This window comes from Penaeus monodon, chromosome 6, assembly GCF_015228065.2.
Source record: "Penaeus monodon isolate SGIC_2016 chromosome 6, NSTDA_Pmon_1, whole genome shotgun sequence".
NCBI lineage: Eukaryota > Metazoa > Arthropoda > Malacostraca > Decapoda > Penaeidae > Penaeus > Penaeus monodon.
In genome coordinates this window covers 41,190,201-41,214,772 of record NC_051391.1, presented here as the reverse complement: position 1 = coordinate 41,214,772, position 24,572 = coordinate 41,190,201, and the positions used below count along the sequence as shown (strand labels likewise).

The window sequence follows — 24,572 nt, the reverse complement described above, 5'->3', positions numbered from 1 at the left end:
TTTAACCCCCTTTTTAATTTTTAAAATTTTTTTCGTAATATTCTCCCCAAGAAATGAACATCAAACAATCATATCCAAAAATTCAGTTACTATTTTTTATTTTTCCTTGTGTAAGTATGATTAAGCAAATACTTCTAGCTTTGGGAAGCAGGGTCACTTTAAAAAACAAAAAGGATATATTCTAATAAAAATTTTTGTTTATGTTTAAAATATCACAGGTTGGATAACCTTTACTAAATTATGGAATGACACAACCAAAATGTCTACATTTTTTTTTTTAAAATTTGGTTGAAATAAAATTTTTGCTGTCAGCCATTTAAAACTAATACTGAATTTCACATCTATTTGTTTCATAAAACTGTTTTACTACTTCATTACTCTTTTTGGGCTAATATTACTTTAATCCCCTTGACTAACTATAAAAAGTCCCAAACACCTCTTACATCCTTTTTCCCCCCTTTTTCCCTTTTTTAAAATTTAAACTCCTTTAAACATAAGCAGTTTTAATGGAGTCAAATTATCATAAAACAGTTTACCTGTACTGTGGTCTTCACTTTCCTAATTAAAGCTGTGTTGCTCCAGGAACATTCACTTGGCTGCGACTAATCTATCGACGCATTGCATGGACTGAAACAGTGCCACATGCCCAGTGCGGGGATTGTACTTCTCCACAGTATTGAGTTTAGATCCCCACTAAAGCCACCAAGACAATAATATCTTCCACGACTCACAGTCACACCAAAGCTGCTGCGAGGGCTGATATGACACACCCGGAAAGGATGTATTTATAAATGATTTGTAAAAAAAATCAATACACATGTAACAAAAAGTGTGGGGACAAACCCCTCATGATTTCAGCATTTTTTTTTTTTTTTTTTTTTTTTTTTTTTTTTTTGTTTTTATTTGTTTCTGTATCTTAGTGGTTCTTAAACATTTCTCATTGTTTACAGCAAGTGCATCCCTGCCTGTTCTACAAACATACAATTATCAGCTGAATGATAGCGACTTCAGTTTTAGAAACAAAATTTTAATACAGAACCTTGTGGTATATCTAGGCACTGTCCACAGCATCTCAAGGTGCCTTAACATCCTTTTTGAAAACCACAGCTGCATCTTATTTAATATACCTCTTTTACTTACCATTTCGAGATCATCTATTATGAATATGTTAAAATTTGCTATCATCACGGGAAAATTAGATTGCATGTTAAACCTGTCGTCCACTGATCACGGAGGGGGTCATAACGCTCAACAGAACTAAGCCATCGAGCTCCATCATATCCTCCTATAGCATAAAGGTGGTCATTTATAACTGCCACTCCATGGTAGGCTCGGGCTTGAGAGAGGGAAGCTGTCAAAACAATACCAATTTCATTAGTATAAAAAAATTACTGAACTTAGTATGATTTATCCATATTCATTGATGTTTTTATGCATAATGCTTCTAAACCTTTACTGATAAAAATTTTACTCTACTTTGAGTGGAGTACATTACAATAAATTGTAGTTTTATAATTCATGTCAACTAGCATGTACATTCCCTTGCAGACTCACCTTGGGTACCCACATATTGAACTGGGCAAATTCTCCAGAAGCCCCCCTGACTGATTCCTCCCACAACTCATACCACCCACAGCATAGAGGATCCATGCAGACAGCCAACCATGTGTCCCCTTCCAGAAATTGAGTCCCGGCCCCCATTGTCCCTGCACTCATACACCTGTAGGAATTTAAATTCTTCTTATTGCCCCTCTGGAACAATTGGTAGAGTCAAACTTAGCCTAACTTGGGAATTCTAAAAACCATCTGCTAATATTATATATAAGGAAATAATAGTTGTACGAAGACATCTGAATAACAAAGTAAACTACTAATGTGTTTTCTTATATGTCCATATCTTCTGTTTTTGGGTCTAGTTTGTAAAAATGTTCAGTGGAAAATCAATATTAAAAACATTTTATTCTCAGATAATTTCGGCATCTTTTCCATTAGGAAATAGAAATCTATACCCAATTCTTATTAAATGTTTAAATGAAGATGAGAAGGAGTAGGGACACAATGGCAAAATTCAAATAAGTTAAAATCAAGTGTGAGAACAAGGATTGCTATGATGCTAAGAAAAAGGGATGGATGAGACATGTCCCGGGACTCCCTGAAAGGGCACCAGATTTTTCTTCAACTCCCGATGGACTTGCCACCGCAACGTAGAGAGCACCATCAGGAAGGCAGCCGCCGCACCATGGATGGGGGAGGGCAAGTCACAAAGTGGGCGCCAGCTGTTGGTCACCACACTGTAACTTTCACATGATGCCGGAACTGGCTGTTCGTCTGACCACCTGAGCCAGGAAATAGGACTTAGGGCAAGTTAGTGACTATTTAGTACTACTGCTTCTAACCCAAAGGGGACATACATTCTTTTTTATTAGAATTTTGGAGTTTAAAAAAGTTTTTTTTCATTCAATTTTGTTTTTTTTCTATATATACTGTACTCTAGAGTTTTTAATATGATTCTATTTGTATAGTAATATAAAATTATTAGAGCTGAAAATTATAACCAATTATAGAAAAATTTGGATAAGATACACAATATTATTGATATTTAAAATGGGTTCCCATAAAAAAGGAAATATTTTCAGGCAAGCAGAAGGTATTAATTCATTCCTTGTCTATCCTAACATACAATTAAGCATTACTTTTTGTTTTTTTTGCAGTAATAATGTGACTTCTAATTTTAGTAAGTGCTACTATTTATGACCCCAAAGATCCATATGGCAGTATACCTAACTAAGCGAAAATACTTGCATAATTTTGAGACATAGTAGATAAATGAGAAGGCATTTGGATATACACTGATGCCATTCACTATAAAAGAATCTTTAAATTTCTTTCAACATACATATGAATTGAGAATCTACCTCAAACTCACCTATACATATACAATGTTATCGGAGTAGCCACAGCACAATAAGCCCGTGCATGACTCATAACAGGAAGAACTTGTAGTCGGTGTAGTGTTGGTTGTGGCGGCCTGCTACCTCTGGTATACTACCACCGCCAAGAGATAACCCACAGCAAAACACTCTGTGTTGCGTAATAACCGGCCATTGGATTCTCCTCCCATTACCAGCAAAAACCCGAAGAGAATATATTATCCTAGTGAAACAGAGCATAGTTTTAAATTTTCATAAAAAAAAAGTACATATCACAAAGCTTTTTTGTTATTCCTGACTATGTTTAAAAACTGAGCATAAGACCTACCTCTTCTTGGGAATTATCTAGTCTTCTTCACTGTTTCTTTTTTGGTCATCTGAACCTTCTTCCGCAGTATCCGAATTTACATCTATTGGGGCTATGATGTACTTCAAATCATCTGTTAAAAGCTGTCTATCCTCTAAGGTGGCATGTACTTCATTCTTGTCTGTGAATCAAGCAGACTGAGATTCTATCTTTTGGCACAGAACTGGAAGCCACTTTCGCCTCTCATCTGGTCCTTGGAAGCCCAGAGTATGACACCCTGAAGTGAAACAGCAGGGATGACGCCAAACCTATTCTCTAAAAAAAATTAAGGCAATCCAACTATGTTTATTTAGATTACCTCTATACAGAAAAATAATCTTAGGTCATCACCTCTAACAGAGTATTCCAATACATTGACACCCAACCAACCTTCACAGTTCCTCTTCAGATTCCACCTAAGGTAAGGCTGCTTCAATAGAGTGAGTATTGTGTCAGGCTGTAATGTGAGGGAAAGAGGGCTGTAGAAGAACCTCTGAGCACTGGGAACTGGCGAGGGAAAGAGCATCCGCTGCTAAGTCCCTGGCAACGGTGTAAGGGTTTCTACTTCGTGTACATTTAGGCAGGTCCTGGTTACGGTGGTTCTGATTATAATAAAAAAGGGATTAGCAAATATACAAATACAAACATTTACTCATTTTCTGCGGTTCAATATTTAAGAAGAACTAATTAATTTTCTCATCTTCTCTACTTCTATGGGTGTGGTATGAAATACAGCATGTGTTCCTAAGCAATGGGTGAACTTTAATCAGTCTGTCATTAACAAAGATAAAGTAAAGTATGAAAGAGATAAAATGGAGAGTTGTTGAGATAAGCCTGATAATGTTATGATGCAGAAGCATCATAACATTAGTAAATGCTAATGTGCAGTCAGAACAAATAATTAAAACATAATGAACTGTGGAATCACTTTCATATAACACAATAAAATAATGGATTCCCCCACCTACAAAAAACAAAAAAGTAGATGAGAGGACATTTCCATTAAAAATATCCTAATACAAAAAAAAAAACACCGAGAGAAAGAAAAAACATCCCCTTTACAAAAAGAACAAAACACAGATATCCACAACTACATCACATCACGTATTACAAGGACCCACACAGTAAATACCTTTTGAACATTATACATACCTTGAGGTGATAGCAACAGAGTTTCTTCAGAGCATGTATCTGAAAGTAGTCAGCTAAGGTGAGAACATCCTGTACATTGTGTTCAGTGAGGGTGGCTCTCCCTTTGTTTCACGTAGGGCAGGACAATGTTAAGCAGAAAAGCCAGGACGTCTTTCAGCTCTAAGGTGTGAGTTCTGCCTTCCACAAGACATCCTGTCAGCATGGCTCTGCGAAAGGGAAGTCTTGCTTTTAGTTGGTTTCTTTGTGTGTGTGTGTGTGTGTGTGTGTGTGTGTGTGTGGGGTGTGTTTCTGTTGTGTGTGTGTTTCTGTGTGTGTGTGTGTAGTTGTGTGTGTGTATGTCTGTGTGTGTGTATGTCTGTGTTGTGTATGTCTCTCTGGTGATTTTCCCCGTGGTATTATTTTGTGTTGTAGTCCTCTCTGTGTGTATGTCTCTCTCTGTGTGTATGTCTCTCTCTCTCTGTATGTCTCTCTGTGTGCGTATGTCTCTGTGTGTGCGGTGTGTTTTTGTTTTGTCTGGATTGTGCATGTTTCTGGTGGGATGTGTGCATGGTGGGGTGTGTGTGTGTCTTTTCTCTACCTTGTCCCCGTCCTGCGTTAAATTTGCGCGGTGAAAGGTAGGGTTTCCCATGGTGTTTATAAATATGCATGTGTGCCACTGTTGGGAACGTACTAAAAAACCAAAGTAACCTTTTATTACAAAATACTACCCCCTCCCATCAAATAAAAAAATACTTTTTTTTCACCTGAAATGGGGGAAGCAGGGGGCGAGGAGACCTTGTCGCGGGTGACCTGATCTTGCCCCGTGATACCAGGCGGTAAGACCCCGCCTCCCATGTTTGGGTGGAGGCCGCGGGTCAAGGTCGCAGCCGCCACTGTCCGCCCGCCCTCTCCCACCCCTGCAACGAGGACGGGGGGAAATTTTGGCAGGCGCTATTCTTTCTAACCCTGATGAATGTTACATACTTAACGTCCGCAGTGTATTACAGCCCTGTTTTCATATGTGTTTTTTTTCCATCTGTATGTTGCATTTGTTAATCAAGTAAAAAAAATATGTGTATAACTATTAGCTGATGAATTTTAAATCAACATTGTCATTCTAGGGCCTGCACAACGCGTAAACTGGACCCTTGATCAACTTGCGCGTTTTTCGAACCCAACATATCCCCTTTTTTATAATATTTACCCCAAGTAATAATAGGCATAAGAATTAGTCTTGTGGGAGCGCTGGATTCAGATTCGCCTTCCCTTGCCCTGCCCCGGTTTCGTCTCTCTCGGCCCGGGCTACAAAATAAAAGAGTCGGGCTTTTTTCTCTCCTCCTCTCACTGAGTCTAAACCCCGCCGAGCAACCGTCTCCCCCCCGGGTCACTCTAAACACAAAAAATCTCAACCCTGGTCTCACAAATCTACCCCCCCTGCACACACACACACACCACAAAACACGACCCCCCCGACAACACGTTGTATCTCTCTCTCTTTTTCCTCTCTCTCTCTCTCTCTCCTCTCTCTCCCCTCCTTCTCCTCCTCTCTCTCCCCCCTCCCTTTTCTTCTCTTTTTCTCTCTCTCTCCTCTCTCTCTCATCCTTTTCTCTTTTCTCTCTCTCTCCTCTCTCCTCTCTCTCTCTCTTCTCTCTCTCTTTCTTCTTTCTTTCCCCTTTCTTCTTCTTTCTTTTTCTTTCTTTTCTTTTCTCTCTTCTCTCTCTCTCTCTCTCTCTCTCCCCTCTCTCTCTCTCCCCCTCCCCCTCCCCCCCTTTTTGTTCGCTCGCTCGCTCTCCCCTCTCTCCTCTCTCTCCTCTCTCCTTCCCTCCCCCTCCCCTTCCCCCTTCTTCCCCTTTCTTCTCTCCTCTTTTTCCCCTTTTTCCCTCCTCCCCTTTTCCTGTTTTTCCTCTCCCCCCTTCTCTCCTCTCTCTCCTTCTCTCTTCTCTCCCTTTCTCTCTTCCCCTCACTCTCTCTCTCTCTCTTCTCTCTCTCTCTCTCTTTTTCTCTCTCTTCTCTCTCTTCCTCTCTTCTCTCTTTTCCTCTCTCTTTTTCCTCTCTCTTTTTTCTCTCTCTTTTCTCTCTCTCTTTTTTCTCTCTTCTCTCTCTCCTCTCCTCCCCTTTTCTCTCCCTCTCTTTCTCTTTTCTTTCTTTCTCCTTCCCTTTTCTCTCTCCTTCTCTCTCCTCTCTCTCTTTTCTTTTCCCTTTTTCTTCTCTCTTCTTTTTCCTCTTCTCTCTCTCTCTTCCCCCATCTTTTCTCCTCCTCTCCTCTCCCCCCCCCCCCCCCTCTCCCCCTCTTCTCCTCTCCTCCCCCCCCCCCTCTTTTCCCTCTCTTCCTCTCCCCTCTCCTCTCTCTCTCCTCTCTCTCTTCTTTTTCCCTTTTCTCTCTCTTCTTTCTCTCTCTCCCTTCTTTTCTCTCTCTTCTCTTTTTTCTTTTCTTCTTCTCTTTCTTTTCCTCTCTCTCTCTCTCTCTCTTTCTCTCGGATTCTTTCTCTCTCCTTCTCTCTCTCTCTCTCTCTCTTCCTCTCCTCTCTCTCTCTCCTCTTCTCTCTCTCTCTCTCTCTCTTCCTCTCCTCTCTTTTCTTTTTTTTCTTTTTTTCTTTCTCTCTCTCTCTCTCTTCTCTTTTCCCCCTCTTTTCCCCTTCCCCTCTTTTCTTTCTTTTTTCTTTCTTTTTTCTTTCTTCTCCCCTTTCCTCTCCCCCCCTTTCTCCCCCCTTTTCCCCCTTTCTTTCTCCTTCTTTTTTCCCCCCCCCTCTCCTTTTCCCTCTTTCTTTCTTTCTTTCTTTCTTTTTCCCTCCCTTTCTCTTTTCTTTCTTTCTTTCTTTTTTTCCCTTTTTCTCCTCTCTTCTCCCTTTTTCTTTTCCTCCTCTTTCTTTTTCCCCTCTCCCTCCTCCCCTTCCCCCCCCCCCCCCCTTCTTCTTCCTTTTTTTTATTTCTTCCTCCCAAGAAAAGACGTTTCAAAAAAAAACCAAAAAAAAAAAATGGTTTTAAAAAATAATTTTTAGAAAAGGCTCTTGCAAAAAGTAGTTCTGGTCTCTCTTTAACCTGCTTTTTCCCGTTACCCTTTTTTCTTTTCCTTTGCATTTTCTCTAATCTTTAAAAAAAATTTTATTTTTCGCATCATGTATCCCTTAAATTTTCCCCTTTGTTGCACTTTTCCATTTTCCCAAACACCAGAAAACTCATGATTTTAACTTTTTTCTTTTACGTTTAATCACCTTACATTAAAAAAAAAAATAAAAAAAAAATAAAAATCACAGCTCTTTTCAAAAGTTTTATTAAGTAATAATCAGTTTACTTTTTAGAAATCAAATCGTCTTACAAATTCACACGAAATAAAAAAATAAAATAATACTCTATTGTACTGTTCCCGTGACAGTATTCTTAGCATGAGCCCCGCCCCGCCGCTTCTCAAACACCTGGCAAAACAGGTGCAGCCGACCGATGGGCCACGTGAATTTTCGTTATGTTTTGTCTGTTTATGGCTCTAACCATCATATACAACCCTGTTGAAAAAGAATATAGAAATTGATGGAATATAGAAAAGAAACACCACACACACACACACACACACACACACACACACACACGCACCACACACCCACACACACACACGACACACATAATATATAGTATATATAAATATATAATATATATATAGATTATATATATATATATATTTATACATATATATATATACATAATATACATACAGCAAATATGTGCCTATATATATATATATATATATATTATATATTATATATATATATATATTAGATAATAGATAATATATATATATGCACATATTTGTGTATGTATATATGCGTATATTATAATATATCTATATATATCTATCCATTATCCTACAATATCTTATATATACATATATATATATATATCTATATATATTAAACTATATTATCCTTTATATAATATATTACTATATATCATCTATAATATATATCTATACCTATATATACATTTATACATTAATATATATATATCATATAATATATATCATCTATGTATATATATAGTATTATATATCTATATATATATATATATATATATATATCTATATATTTATAAATTGCACACACACACACACACACACACACACGCAATATATATATATATATATCTTATATATATATAATATATTATCATATATATATATCTATATATAAATAATATATATGTGTGTGCTTGTGTGGTGTGTTGTGTGTGGGTGTGTGGTGTTTGTGTGTGTGTGTGTGTGTGTGTGTGTGTGTGTGTGTGTATATATACATATATACATATATATCATATATATATATATATATATATATATTATATATATTATATAATATATGTTATATATCTATATATATCTATATATATATATATATAGATATATAATATCTCTGTCCCATACTGCCTATACACTACCTATGTAAGATAGCCTTAAGTTCTAAAATGGTAAAAGTATATAAACATCATTTAAACTTATACCATATCAATATAAGGGTAAACCGAATTTAAAATGGGGAAGTGTATGTGGGGAAGGGACTCAGTGTGTTCGCAGGGTAAACAAGCGTGCGTCCACGGCAAGGAGGCATAAGTTGCGCGGCAAGATGGTTAGGCGGCGAACAAGACGCCGCAGACGGGTGGTGAGCTCCACACGCTCCAACATTACCTATACGAGGGCAGGCCTAAAACCCTGACAATTAGCTAGGTGTCCTTACACCTCACATTGGACCATATTAAAAACATAATAAATAAGTTAAATAACAAGATTCATTTACGAAATCTTTTAATTTGCTCCAAATTCCCATAAAGGTAATTCCAAGTCGTCTCTTAAACAGACAAGAACTCAATACTAACAATATATATATACATATATATTATAATATATATACATATATATATTATATATCTATTAATTTATATATATAATATATATATCTTATATTATATTTATAGGTGTATGTATGTGTGGTGTTGTTGTTGGGTGTGATAGTTTTTTTTCCTTGTCACACAGCTAGGCAAAGAGTCCCCAACGAAACACGCTTCTTCCCTACTGTTCCTTAGTCTATCGTGTCTATCCATCCTTACTTCTCATGCCACAGAATCTTTGTGAGCGGGATAATAAGACATTTGTCGTTCTTGTCTTTTCTTTCATCGTCTAGAATTTAAGAATTTCCCGTTAAAGCGTCCTTTATACATTAGGACGCTTTAAGTTTCTCTGATTATAGTCTTTTCAATGACATCATTTTCTTGAATTGTTCCATTTATCACAACGTGCAATCCTCCCTAAATCGTTTCAGTGACCTCATTCCTTGAGTTTTATTAGTTTTATCTATTAAGTCCACTCTGACTATACTTTTTCAATACCCTTTTTCTTTGAATTTCATTCTATTTAAATCTATTTATTTATTTCATCCGAACCTGGATTGTGGTATGAAACAAAGACTGGGGTTTACATATAGCCAAGGTATCACACTGCAACATGTTCCTATTTGCCGGCCTCACAGTGTTTCTCCACCACGCAAGAGCTATCTGGGTACAAATTCATACACCCAACCATTAAAACTTTTTACTCTCCATAGATTCCCCTTTTTCACTCCTTTTACATGTGCATCTCTTTGAACTTCACCCCGCCTTCAACCCTTTCCATGTCATGGGTATTCACTTTTTTCGTGTCACCTGAGAGGCACTTATATGCCTATTTTCTATCGCTTGTCGACAGATAAATCACATCCTATCTCCGTTCATAGAACGATTTGTGCTTGTGTATTGCGCCCAAAGTCCCGTACATTTTCTCACATGGACTCTTTGCATGTGGCTTATGTGCCAAGATACGCTTGGTATCTTCTATGAATCGCTAGTGAACTGGAAGGTGTGACCACTTCACCACGCCACTATCCATTATAAATCAAATAGTTCTGACTACTTAACTTGACGAAACCACTCTCTCTCTCTCTCTTTCTCTCTCTCTCTTCTCTCTCTCTCCTCTCTCTCTCTCTCTCATCTCTCCTCTCTCTCTTCTCTCTCTCAATCTCTCTTCTCTCTCTCTCTCTCACCCTCTCTCATCTCTCACCCTCTCTCCTCCTCACACTTCTCGTTTCCCTCTCACACGTTCTCATCCTCTATCCACGTTCTTCCCTCATCACACGTTCTCCTCCCTCTCACACGTTCTCGTCTCTCATCCCTCTCACACCTTCTCTCCCTCTCACACCTTCTCTCACACCTTCTCTCCCTTTCACCCACTCTCCCTCTACACACATCGCTCCTCTCCACCCTCTCTTCCGCTTCACACCCTATCTCCCTCTCACACCTCTCTCCTCTCACACCCTCGCTCCCTCTCACCAGCATCTCCCTATCACACCCTCTCTCCCTTTCTCTCTCACCTCTATCCCTTTCTAACTCTCACCCTCTCTCCTTTCTAACTCTCATCCTCTCTCCTCTCACCCTCTCTCCCTCGCACCCTCTCACCCTCTCATCTCTCTCCCTTCTCCCTCTCCCTCTCCTCCTCTCACCCTCTCCCTCTCCTCTCCCTCTCATCTCTTCTCGTTTTTGCTCCCCCTCTCTCTCTCCCTCTCTCTTCTCATCTCTCTCTCTCTCGTCTCTCTCTCTCGTCTCCATCTCTCTATATATACTATACATTATATATTTTTCTATATATATATATATATATATATATATATATATATATATATATATATATATATAATTCATATTATATATATATTATATATCTATATATAAATATCTATATATCTATATATATAATATATATATATATATAAGGGACGATTCCGCAGTGGTCTCCGCAATAAAGCGGAGCCGTCCTTTGCGACCCGAAGGAGAGGTCTTGTTGAGCAAACCTTCAACAGCTGCAGAGGAAACCGGTGGGACCCGCGGACTGGTGAAACATCCAGCATCACCTCACTCGGGTTCACGTGACGTTCCTGACGGCTTGTTGTTCCTGCTTATGGCAGTAGCCGGGGGTGACATACTACCAATGCGCAGCGCAATAGTAAGCCCATGGACAAACCTTATATTCATTTATTTCCTCTTCTGTCTGTCTGTCAGTTTGTCTCTCCCCTTCTGTCTGTCTGTCTGTCTCTCTGTGTCTGTCTGTCCTGTCTGTCTCTGCTGTCTGTCTCTGTCCTGCCTGTCTCTCTCTCTCTCTCTCTCTCTCTTTCTCTCTCTTTTTTTTTTTCTCTCTTTTTCCTTTCTCTCTCTCTCTCTCTTTCTCTACTCTCTCTCGATCTTTCTCCATCTCTCTCTCTCTCTCTCTCTCTCTCTCTCTCCTCTCTCTTCTCTCTCTCTCTCTCGCTCTCGCTCTCGCTCTCGCTCTCGCTCTCAGCTCTCCCTCCTCTCCCTCTCACTCTCCTCTCTCCCCCCCACCTCTTCTCTCCCCCACCTCTCTCTCTCTCTCCTCTCTCTCCCCCCATCTCTCCCCACCCCTCTCTCTCTCCCCCTCCTCTCTCTCCTCTCTCCTTCTCACTCTTTCTCCTCACTCTCACTCTTTCTCATCACTCTCACTCTCTCTCACTCTTTCTCTCTCTCTCTCACCCTCTCTCTCTCGCTCTAGCTCACCTGACCCTCTCTCTCTCTCTCTCTCCAACCCCCCATCTCTCTCATCTCTCCTCTCTCCTCTCATCTCTCTCTCTCTCGATCATCCTCTCTCTCTCTCTCTCTCTCACTCACTCACTTCACGTTCACTCACTCACTCACTCACACACGTCACTCCACTCAACTCACTCTCTCTCTCAACCCTCTCTCTCTCGCACCCTCTCTCTCTCTCCACCCTCTCTCGCCTCTCTCTCTCACACCTCATCTCTCTCTCCTCTCTCTCTCACCCTCTCTCTCTCACCCTCCTCTCTTCACCCTCTCTCCCTCTCTCACCCTCTACCCCCACCCTCATCTCCTCTCCCTCTAATACCTCTCACCCTCGGTCATCCTCTCCGTTCACTCTTTCTCACTCTCACCCTCACTCTCCACTCTCACTCTCTCTCACTTTCACTCTCGAACAGTCTCTCTCTCTCATTCCTCGCTCACTCTCTCCCGTCCTCTCTCTCTCACTCTTCGCTCCCTCCTTCGCTCTCTCCTCTTTCTCCCTCCTCTCTCTCACTCTTTCCCCCTTCTCTCTCTCCACTCCTTTTTCTCTCCCTCCTTCTCTCTCTCACTCTCTCACCTCCCACACCACACACTAATTCATGCCTTCTATCTGTCATTGTTGTGTCTCTGTCTCACCATTCTGTTTCTCTTCCCCCTTTCACTCTCGACTCATGTCAATGCATTTTCTGCCAATGACCCTCTTACGTGTGGAGGAAGAACGAGCGAGCACCAAACGAAATATTACCAAGGAACGAGTACCCTTGAAAATGTCACCCGCCTAACACCGCATTATCCCCCTGGCACGGTCCGACGTTAGCAACCAATTTCTTCATCTGGCACTTGGTGACACTGGTGGCCAACGAACCTTAATAAACTATTTTCTGGTTATCATATATAGGTCCCTCGTCCGTTAGCACAGCCCTAATAACTCTTTATTTCCTTCGAGAGCCTTTATAGAACCTTTTATTATCAGTACGGTCCCAAGAAACTTTTGTCACAGATTACAATCTGTAAAGTGACAATGAACATATTAACCGCACAATTGTTTTCCAATGTTCCTTATGTTTACAAACCGTAAATCAAAAATAATAATAATTAATAATAACAATAATAATATAATACCACACACCAACATATAATATACATAATAATAATAATGATAATAATAATATAATAATAATAATAATATATAATAATAATATAATAATAATAATAATAATAATAATACTACAGTACTAACAACAATACAATAACAGTATAAATAATAATTATTATTATTATTATTAATTATATTATTATCACAATAACATAAACAACACTATACTGTAACTCCAAACCAAATCTTTATCAGCACACAACGTAACTATAAGCCATACTGGCGCTGGGAACTCTTACGCCCTCCAAACTCACGGAGAGAATTCCAATAAAATGCAGTGAACTCGTGAGGCATTGACACTGGTCGACGATCCCCGTTTTTCTGTTCTGAAGATTTCTATATTCTCTTACAGGGATATGCTTGCTTCGTTTTTATGGTCATTTTCATCCCTTTGGGACAACCTTAATACTTGCTAACTGCAAGGTGTAGCAATAATGCTAGAAATAAGAGCGAGGATTGAACTGCCACTGACATATTTCGAACAGTGTTGCATACGGTGCTTCTCTTTCCTGTAACACTATAATCAGCAAATGTAAGACAGACTTGAATAACAATCTTCATAAAAGTCTGTTCTGTCTTCTTTCACACTCATTAACCTATTTTTTTTATTTCTGACAGGTTATACAACAATCATGTGTTTTGCATAATGTTTGTATTTATGCGATGTTAGTGTGTTTGCTACATAAATAATTTGCTGGTTTACTTCTGTCTTCATTTCACCGTCTTTTTTCTTCATTAATCTTAATCTTTATATCTTAAATAATCTGATAGACTTTGTGTATCTATTTCATAACTACCGAGCGGAAAATTCCCAGATTGTTGGAAGTGTTTAACACGTGAGTAAAATGCTAAACGGAACATCATAGATTATAAATTCCTGACTGATGTTTTCTTTCATTTTCTTAAACATTATGCCACATTTTTATATTCAGTATGTTTCCCTCAAAGAAAAATAATAATGATACGCTATTATATACACTGCCTCTCCCCTTTCTCTCTCTAATATGTATGTATGTATGTATGTATGTATGTATGTATGTATGTGTGTGCGTACGTGCGTGCGTATGTACGTACGTACGTGTGTGTGTGGTGTGTGTGGTGTGTGTGGTGTTGTGTGTTGTGTGTGGATGTGTGTGTGTGTGTGTGTGTGTGTGTGTGTTTGTGTGGGTGTGTGTGTGTGTGTCTTATGATATAAATATATATATATATATATATATATTATACTATATATATACATATTACTATAAGTCTATATATATATATATATATAGTAGTACCTATATATATAATATATATATATATTATTGTATCTATTTTATAGTTGTGGCATGTCATGTGCGTGGTGTGTGTGTTGGGGGGGGGTATGTAATTATGTATATCCATATACATACCTATATATATTTATATATCGACTATATATATAATATTATATATATTATATATATATATATACACATATATAATATTAATATATTATATATATATATTACATATATATATTATCTATAACTATATTATATTATATATATAATAATATTCAATGTATATATATGCGTATGTTTATGTATTTACACATGCATATAGAAATACTCATGTACGTGCAACTTCTTTTCTTTCTTCCCTCTTTCCTCCCTTTCTTCCTGAATTCTACTAAATAACTAATGGATTTATTTTCCTTTGTTCGTATTAATCATATTCCTTCTAATCCTACCTATTTACTTCACGTTTTTTTCTCCATCCCTTTTTTTTTTCGTTCTTTTAGATAAGGCCTATTTTCCCTACTCCAAACATTTATGTAACGAAAGCTCCTACGCGTCCCATATCTCTACTAATCCTATTGCCATTAATCTCCTTAATCTTTTTTCCCTTCTTTTCCTGCCATTTCTTCCTTACTTCTCTGGCTTTCTCTCTCTCTCTCTCTTCATCTTCATATCTTTCCTCTCCTGATCACCTCTTTCCTTCTCCTTCGTATTTAGTCTCTTACATCGTTTATCAACCATCGTCATCTTTCTCATTATTATGATGATTCGATGATACTACTTTCCTTGCTCATCTTCTTCATTCCTGGCCTTACTTGCCTTCTTTTTCTTCGCTTCTCCTTTCTCCTCATTATCAAATATCGCAATGGACCTTTGCCCTTTCTCACTTCGGCGATAATAGGTCACGTGTCGCTCACCATGTACAAGGGTCAAAATGTCCATAAAAGATATCATTTTTTTTTTCTTTCCTTTTTTTCACATATTACATAATGTTTTTCTCTGATACTATAAGCACTAAATATAAACAGTAGAAACAACAGCAGCACTAACAATAAAACAGTTTTACAGAAACAAAGAGACAGACAGACAAGACCACAGGAAGCAGACAGATGAACAAATAACCGATGGACGAAGAGCAGCATCGTATCTGATACATACACACAGCACACACACACCCACACACACACAACACACCATAGATCTATATATATATATAAATTTCTATATTATATATATATATATATATATATTATATCTAGACCGTATTATATATATAAATATATATATATATATATATATATATATAGATATAATTATATAATATATATATAATATATATATATATATATATATATCATATATATATATAAGCATAGACTGTAAATCTATAGCCATGCACAAATTCTTCGCACCGATCGGCGGACATGATAAACCCACCAGGCCCAACCATGAACTCCGGCACATGGCTACCCCTCAGAAGACGGGGAATCATCATCGCAACGAGAGCCGACCGGATTCCCCGTCATCCAGCGAAAGAAGGACCTCAGAATCACAATGCTAACATATAGGCCAAAACCCATTTTTTTTTTTCTTAAATCATTATCTACAACATTGTTTAAAACATACAGAACGTTTGTATTAAGAGGCGGTGGTGTGTGGTGTTTGTGTCTTGGGCGTCTGAGCTGAGGCTACGACCACTCCCTGATCATACGTGGTCCATGTACTTTTTCTAGACTCGCTGCTATGAACGAGACAAACTGCTTTGCCTACGTAATATCACATTCATTTCAGTTACTTCTATAGTTATCAATTTCCTCGTCATTTTAATAGTATTTTTTTTTGGTCATATTTCAATTCATTGGTATTGCCAGTAGTATTTTATTCAAATTATCATTGATGTTTATCATTCTTTTATTACCTTATTATGGTCCCTCCCATTATAACTGTCATCGCGTAATTATCAATATTATCAACCTTATCATTTATCATACTTCTCATAACTATAATTATCATTGTATCTAGTTGTTTTTTTCCTTACGCTTCATCATTTAAATTAATGATAAATTTTGTATTACATTATTCCTAATATTTTTTGTGTGTGTGAATGGGGGTTGTTGTTTGTTCTCCTATCTATTATTATTATTTATCAATTATTATTATTATTATTATTATTATTATTATTTCACTTATTATTATTATTATTATACTTATCATTACATTATCACTAACATCATCATCAGTTTTTATCATTATCATTATTATCATTATCATCTTATCATTGCCATTACCATTATTAATAAATTATTATTATCATCATTGCATTATCGTTTACATTCATTGTTATCATTATTATTACTTATGCATCATTACTGTTATCATAATAATTGTTATTATTGTTATCGTATCATTATCATATCAAAATTATTTTCATTGTTCTAAGATTTCATGATATGTTCAACTTTAACTTTATTATTATTATTATTCCTATTACTGTAATCACTCAGTTGTCATTTTTATTACTTTTAATTATATCTTTAATAACCATGAGATCTTATATCCAACACCATTATTGTCACTGGCATGAATAGCGTTTTTCGTTATGTTATGCTCATTTATGAATTCTCATGATGGGTAGTAGTAATGGTTATATTGATAATCTCACTATCTTATCCCAAAACATTCCTCCTCATTATTATCATAACTGTCATATCACCATCACGACTAGCATCACAGCCACACAAAATGAATTTATATATGTACGGGAAGAGTCATCTTGATAAAAAAAAATCTAAATCACTATCGTAAAAAATAATAACAAATAAATACGAAAATAAAAAATAATAATAAAAAATCAAATAAAAAACAAAAAAAAGTTTGGAATCAATATTAAATTTCAACTCATTCATTCTAACTACACGACTGAGGGCAAATGTACAAGCGATTTACAACAGTTGGCATTTCCTGTATGTTGTTTAATTGAGATGATCTGGAACCATACTGGATAAGATTTGCTGTTAATTCTAGGATTCTACTTTTATCAGTTCAAATACGTATATTTCTTCTTGCAGTAATTATATATAGGTATACTCTGCTGACATTACGGGTTTCACTTATTCATTTGAATACACCGAATGGGCATAAACATTTATTTACAATTGTACGCACAGTATGCTCCTTTCATACTGATGACGAAGTAATCATCACTAGAAGCACGTTTTAGGCTGAGACAATACTAAATACTAATATATAAATCTCATGTGCATCAAAAACAAACAAAAATCATGTACTTACAAAAATTTACTATTATTGTCCTGCACATTACCTGGCTCTTTTGAAGATCAGGGAACACAACACCCAGAAAGAAAATGCAAGTGTGACAGTTGACTTCCAATGCCAAAGATCAAGGCTCGTTGCATCACCTTTTAGCCTCTTAAATTCTCCTCGTCAGTACTAAATTACCTAAAATTGCATATCAAAATTACGCACTGAAACTGATCATACACTAAATGTAACTCATATTAAATTTCAGCAATTCTTGTGCACGGTCACATCCCCTATTCGAATACAAAAAAAAATATATAGATAACATAAATACAGATTACCCTACAACCTATATATTCAATGTCAGGGAATCTGCGCTACGTATCGTTTAAAGACCCAAAAAGCATAAATTTTCCAACGGGAAGGTCAAGCACCCAATAACCTGTTCTTAACAAAATCACCACGGGACTTTTCTCTCCCGGATGATAACTGATTGTCCGAATCCAGTCCGCCACGCAGCGCCCGGCCATTATTTTTTCAATGCACTGCTGACATGAATGATACGCAGACTCTTTACTCAACATAAGCCGTCTTGACATTTTCAACTTTTACAGCAAACATAATTGTAGTTTTAGGTGATCTGATGACAAAACACTAATAATATCACGTATCATTATTTAGTGCTGTTACTGCGATCACCTCTGCTACTCTACCATCATCATTTATCATATCACCTCATATCATTACCACTTATTACATGATTATGACTGCCTCATCACTGCCACTATCCAATGTAAGAAACATGAAGGCTCCGACAGATAGTTCTTTTCATCATTAGAATATCGTTGCAAGATACAACTTGACACCCTTGCAATCTACAAACCATACCTATCCTCATTCACTATTATATCTTCAATTGGATCACTGATATATCCACAAGAGATCAATTAACGTTTTTGATTCACATTTAGAGCATAAGTCTTGAACCAATGAACATGTCCCCACACAATTGGGGAGGATCATGTGATTCCAACTTGCTCACATCTTTGCAAAATCGACAAGTGGCAGAGAGACACCTTGCTACAGTTTCGAGCGAGAGCGTGAGTTGAACCCTTAACACCGCACATTTTGCCTTAAGACGTTGGTAAATGTAAATCCATTCCGTGCCAGAGAGAGAGAGGAGGTAACTTTACGAGCTTCCAGATTATATACTTACTAAGTACCATGCCTTGCGGTGACGGACTCGAGTAAGACGCAGCAGTCCGTCTCCTGGCTGATAATAAATTCGAATTAACAGATTATCTATTACTTTATACTACATTACATCAATTATTGTGTCCTCTTTTTATCATCATTCATATACATTATCACCAATGTCGCCATTAACCACAACACAATCCAGTTATATAATTATCATTATTGTTGTTATTATTATTGTTCTCTTTATTATGATATCGCTTGTATTATGAATATCATTATTAGTACATTAGTCGTAGCCTCATTTATTTTTCGCATCCTTATAATCTTTATCAATATCAGTGTTGTTGTTATGGTTGTTGTGCATAATGTCTCAACAGCAGGGAGTACAACCAAGCAATATACACACTTAAAAAGTCAGTGACTCTTCGTTCCCCGTGTCCCCAGTACCATATTCGTTACACCAGTCTGGACTACTTGGGGACGATTTGGAATTATCAATGTGGGCCATATGTTATCTTTTCATTTTAACGATCACATTTCCTATTTCAAATGTTGTTGTTTTCAATGATCGAGGATTGACACGAACCAATTTCTTAATGTGAAAAAAAATGCTGGCGTTTTTCCGCTAATTACCTATATTCTACCCCACCCGGCATCCTATATCACGCACAAATGTTTTCCCCGTCGTTAAACTTCTTTTGTTTGTAACCTTGACTGAATCCACGTCCACTCAGATAGGAATGCAAGCAAATTCTATCAAAGGCCACTAACGTGTATATAACTTATGTATTGCCCATATTCGAATTCTTAGCATGATCATTAGTTCAAAAAAAGGCAAGATAAGAATAGAACACTTCTTAAAACTCCCGTTGCCTGAAAGCTATCAACCCGTGTCCATTTTCTTTCACGGGAAGGTCCCCTAACGACTCAACTAAAACAAGAAAAAGGATATATGATGTAAGGCAATGATGCTGTGGCCCATGGATTAAGCTTTCATACTACTGTACAAGCACTTCGGTGGAACAAAGTAATGTGGAAAAACTTATCTGAATGAGCAATGAACACCTTGTACATTATACCTCAGAGCGCCAAAGTCCCTTCGCAAGAAGGACATTGACCATGTGTTTTTTCATCTCCACCTAGCGTTTCAGAAAATGCTTCAGTTATTTGACAAATCATATGCTTCCCCGCGCCCAGTGCAATAAGCGGAGGTGTACAGAAACAGAACTCAATTTCTTTCACGTCCATGCCCGACCCCATACCCCATACCACCCTTCCCTCCACACCAACTCATCCCACTACACGCCCGCACTCACCTCTCTTGCCCCCCCCCCAGTCCCCAACCCCAGTGAACATCAAGACTCGCTGCCTCGCCAACAACAACCCTAACCATTTTTTATCTGGTTCTATCTGGAAAAACCAATATAAACTTCTTCGCGAGGGTGTGCGCATGTGTGTGTGTATAGTGGTTAGACTCAGCGACCAATCCAGACAGACAGTCCGTAGCGTGGGCATGGCGTCTGAGGCGACGTGTATGTGTGGGGGGTGGGGGTGGGGTCGAGAAGCCATGATTTTTGCTTGCTGCGTTTTGGCTAGAAACGGGGGGCGGCCTCGACCAATGCTACTTATCACTGTAAAAGACAGGCTCAGAGAGAGATAGGGAAGGAGAGAGAGGAGGAAGAGAAGGGGATAGGAAGAAAGTGAGGGAGGAGAGGAAGAGAGAGGAAAGATTGTATGAAGAAGGAAGGGAGGAACGGCGGGACAGGGAAAAAGGTGAGAGGGAGGAGGGAGGGAAGGAAGGAGATGTGAAGCGGAGGTAGGGGGAAAGAAAGAAAAAGTCAGAAAAATGAGACGGCGAGAGCACTGCTGCCTGCATATGCTTTTATTATGCCTACGTTCTAACAAACAAACTCCTCAATCCCAAAACGTTTCGGAATCTAATACTCTTTAAATAAATCGAAACCAAAATACTCAACCCCACCGCACACCATCGCCTAATATCAAAATCCAAAACCTAATCAACCTACTGACGTAATTATATTCCTCCAATCAACATCTTACATTGCATTCCTCCTCGGACGCCATGTCAACCGGCACCTTAGCATTCCACATATTACTATACCCACTCACGAATGTATGCAGCAAGCCAAACATCGGGGGGGGCGACGCATTTGTGTTTCTAAAAAGGAAAGGAAAACACTCGACACCAAAATCAGCTTGGTTTAGTTAAACATCCAAATACCGATCGCTGTTGGCAGACAACATGGGGCTTTTAGGATGGGGAAGGAGGCAGGAGGGGGTAAGAGGAGGGGAGGGACAGGGGTGGAGAGGGAGAGAGCAGAGAGGAGGAAAGGGGGCGGGGGAAGGGTAAATGTTGCAAGCTATTTTTTGTGAGTGTGTGTGCGCAATACAGTGAATTCTAAGCATAAAGTGCGAATTATTGTGTGTGTGCGCGTGCGTGCGTGCGTGCGTGCGTGTGCGTGTGTGTGTGTGTGTGTGTGAGAGTAAGTATGAGTGAGTGTGAGTAAGTATTAGTATGAGTGTAAGCGTAAGTATGCGTGTGTGAATATAAGAGTGAGTGTAGTGTGAGTGTCAATGTCACTGTGAGTGTGTGTGGGTGTTACTGTTCGTATGTAGGAGACGAGCATAGACGAGTACAAACTAGATTGCTGAACGCAATGACTGCTTCTGAGTGAGTGTATGTATGTACGTAGATGCTGTATAGGGGCGGGGGTTTAAATCCGTTCCCTGGCAATGACCCCAGCGCTGTGCCATCTACAGACACTAGAGATTTTTTCTTCTCTTCTTTCTCCTGTGGCCTTGGCGTTAAAGTTCACGATGTAGTGTTACTTCAAAAATTATCTAATATTAAATTCATATTTTAAAATGTACCGAATTATACTGACGCATTAAGTGGGCATACATACTACACTTACTTAAACTTTGTTACGAAGAAACACCATCCCACAGAACTATTGAGGAAAATGCAAAACAAACCAACAACTTAAGTCTGGAAGCTGAGGAAAGTTTACATCCCTTTTTCAAGCTTGGTAACCTTCTTTGCCTTAACTAAGAAGCATTCATGCGTACATCAGATCTGATTACCGAAAGCTTCTCCATAGAATGTTCAAGGGGGAACAGAATGACTTATCGGCACTTTTAAGAAACAGAAACGACTCACTATCAATGCGAAACTATGCTAGTCGTAAAAGTCGCGCGAATAAAAATGTCCGTGGTACACTGAAAGAAGGAAGTGACCGAGGCCACCGGTAACGGACATTGACGAGAAAGTCTGAGACGGAACATAGCCTTAGTCCTACTGTGCTGAGGCTGTATTCTAGGAAAAGTATCAAACAAGCAGCGCGACGTCACAGTGTGGGAGAGAAAATGACAACACTGCATACAAGTACGGTGGAGGATCAAGGGGGGAGAATAAAGTTTGACAAAGTAACATCTTACGAATGCTCAAAGATGCTGAGGAAACCCCAACGTAGTTCGAATAACAAGCTTAACGAGTCAAGGCCACACGCCCTTACAGTACCTGAGTTGGCGGAGGTCGCCGCACGGACAGACCTCTGACTCTGCATCCCACGAAGTCCCTCGCCGCCCGCCGCGTCCCTCGGGTGCACCTCCACCGCTCAGGTAGCAACCGACCAGCAGGCCCCGCTGGAGTACATCCTCGTCCGGTTTGCCTCCGTCAGGGCTCCGCCACCCGCCGCCGCCTCGCCTCCCGCCGCCTCCCCTCCTCCTCCGCCTCACCCCCCGCTCCTCCCGCCAGCCTAAGCCCCTCCTGTTGTCTCCTGCTGTGGGGGCGGTTGTCGCCCCTGCATCATGTGGTCCAGCCTCTGGCCCGTCTTCCTGCGGTTTCTTAGGACGTTTTTTCCTTGTTTTCCTTCTCCGTCGCTCTCTCTCTCTCTTCGAAGCTCTCATCTCTCTCTCTCTCCATCTCTCTCTCTCTCCTCTCTCTCCTCTCACTCCCCCTACTCTCTCTCCTCCGTCTCTCTCTCTCTCTCTTACTTTCCTTTGCTCTTCTTAGCGTCTACTTAGATTACTCTCTCTCGCTTGTTCCTTTCAGGACTTCGATATCGATACCCTCGCCGCATCAAAGGCCTTCCAGTATTGCTCCTTACGACGCACACATTGGGCAATGGGACGAAAGTTTCCTTGAAAGCTCACATCTTTGTTCTCTCGTCACAAATAATCTTTTTTTCGTATAACCTAACATGTTGCTTGTCCTTTCTTATTCTGTCGACGGATAACTCATACTGAACGAAATTCACTCATTACTTTTTCTTTTCACTTTCTCCACATGAACAACTCTCAGTCCCTGAATCCCAGACACAACAATTAAAAAATTAGAGTACATTCGAACACAGACTTCACATCTCCCATCGGAAATGTGTAACCTCATGATATTTCGTCATGTTTGTCTTCAACCGCTTCCACACTAATATTAACGCGGTACACAAACAATATTGAAGGGAAAAAAATGGCTGAAGTGATTGGTGGAAGTATGACACATCTTTTACACATCGAACTATAAACTATACTGTGTCTCCCCGCTCATTAACGAATGTATCTTCTTCAATCGGCCTGAATTTTCAAGGATCTGAATCTGTCTGGCTATTAACAACAAATTCAGCCAGACTTAAAACTGAATGAGATTTTAAACACACGTCGACTACTGATATATCAATCACTCAACTACGATACAAGTTCAATTTATTTAAACCTACATAAACAATGCATTTCATTCATGCACAAACTTTAAGTCACAGTAAATAGCATGCGCATTTAATTTCCTAAAATCTACTGACGGGAAGACATTATCATTTTCTGGTTTTAATTATTTTTTCTCGTCTTTTATTTTCTTAATTAGTGTTTGTATCACCTTTCTTCATTAGTTTCAAGAATTTTTTTTTGTAAACATGTTTTTAAAATCACGTTCATTTTCTCAACGACTTTATACATTTTCTTTTTTTCATTTCTCTTATATCTTATAGTATGCACGTATAGAGCACATCTCTGAGCCTCTTTCTTTTCTGTGTCAGTATATATATCACGATATCAATATAAAATACTGAAGATACGATATGAATCCCTCTGTTCAACGGCCTCAAATAATTATTATCTATCTCCCCGAGGGCTTTGTTGAATAAACAATATAATTCTGCATAATCGACCCCTCCTAACCTGTGGAAAATACAGTAAATCGATTATACTTACCTCGCTCAAAAAAAAAAAAAAAAAAAAAAAAAAAAAAAAAAAAATCCTCACAGGGTGTGGTTCGAGAGCAATGTTTTGTTTATAAAAGCTTATGAGAATCTGCCACTGCTCATTCGCTCGCATCCATCCACATAATTTCTCCCTCTGTTACTTTTCATGGATGGCTACAAGGAGAATTCGTCATATATTAGTTTTCTGCACCCCGACATAGTATTTGAATCAGTGCAACACTATATTTCTCTGGGTATTATGGTGCTCTGGACACTATAACCCAGTCGTACTAATTATAAACACATTTATGAGTCTTAAACGTCGTGGACAGCAATAATACGATTGAAGTCACAGATAAAATCTTTTCCTATTTCGCTTCTATGACAAATCTACAATGATATTCACTCAAATCTCCCTATTCTTTTCGTTGTCATGTTTGTATATTACAATTGATGCGCTACAGTATTTCATCA

At 38.6% G+C, this 24,572-nt stretch overlaps 1 protein-coding gene across 1 annotated transcript in view; it reads right to left on the bottom strand.

Moving 5' to 3' along the window:
- LOC119574474 (kelch-like protein 12) overlaps positions 1-24,572 on the bottom strand; it is a 50,443-nt gene that overhangs the window by 25,596 nt on the left and 275 nt on the right. The gene's annotated exons all lie outside the window — the stretch shown is intronic.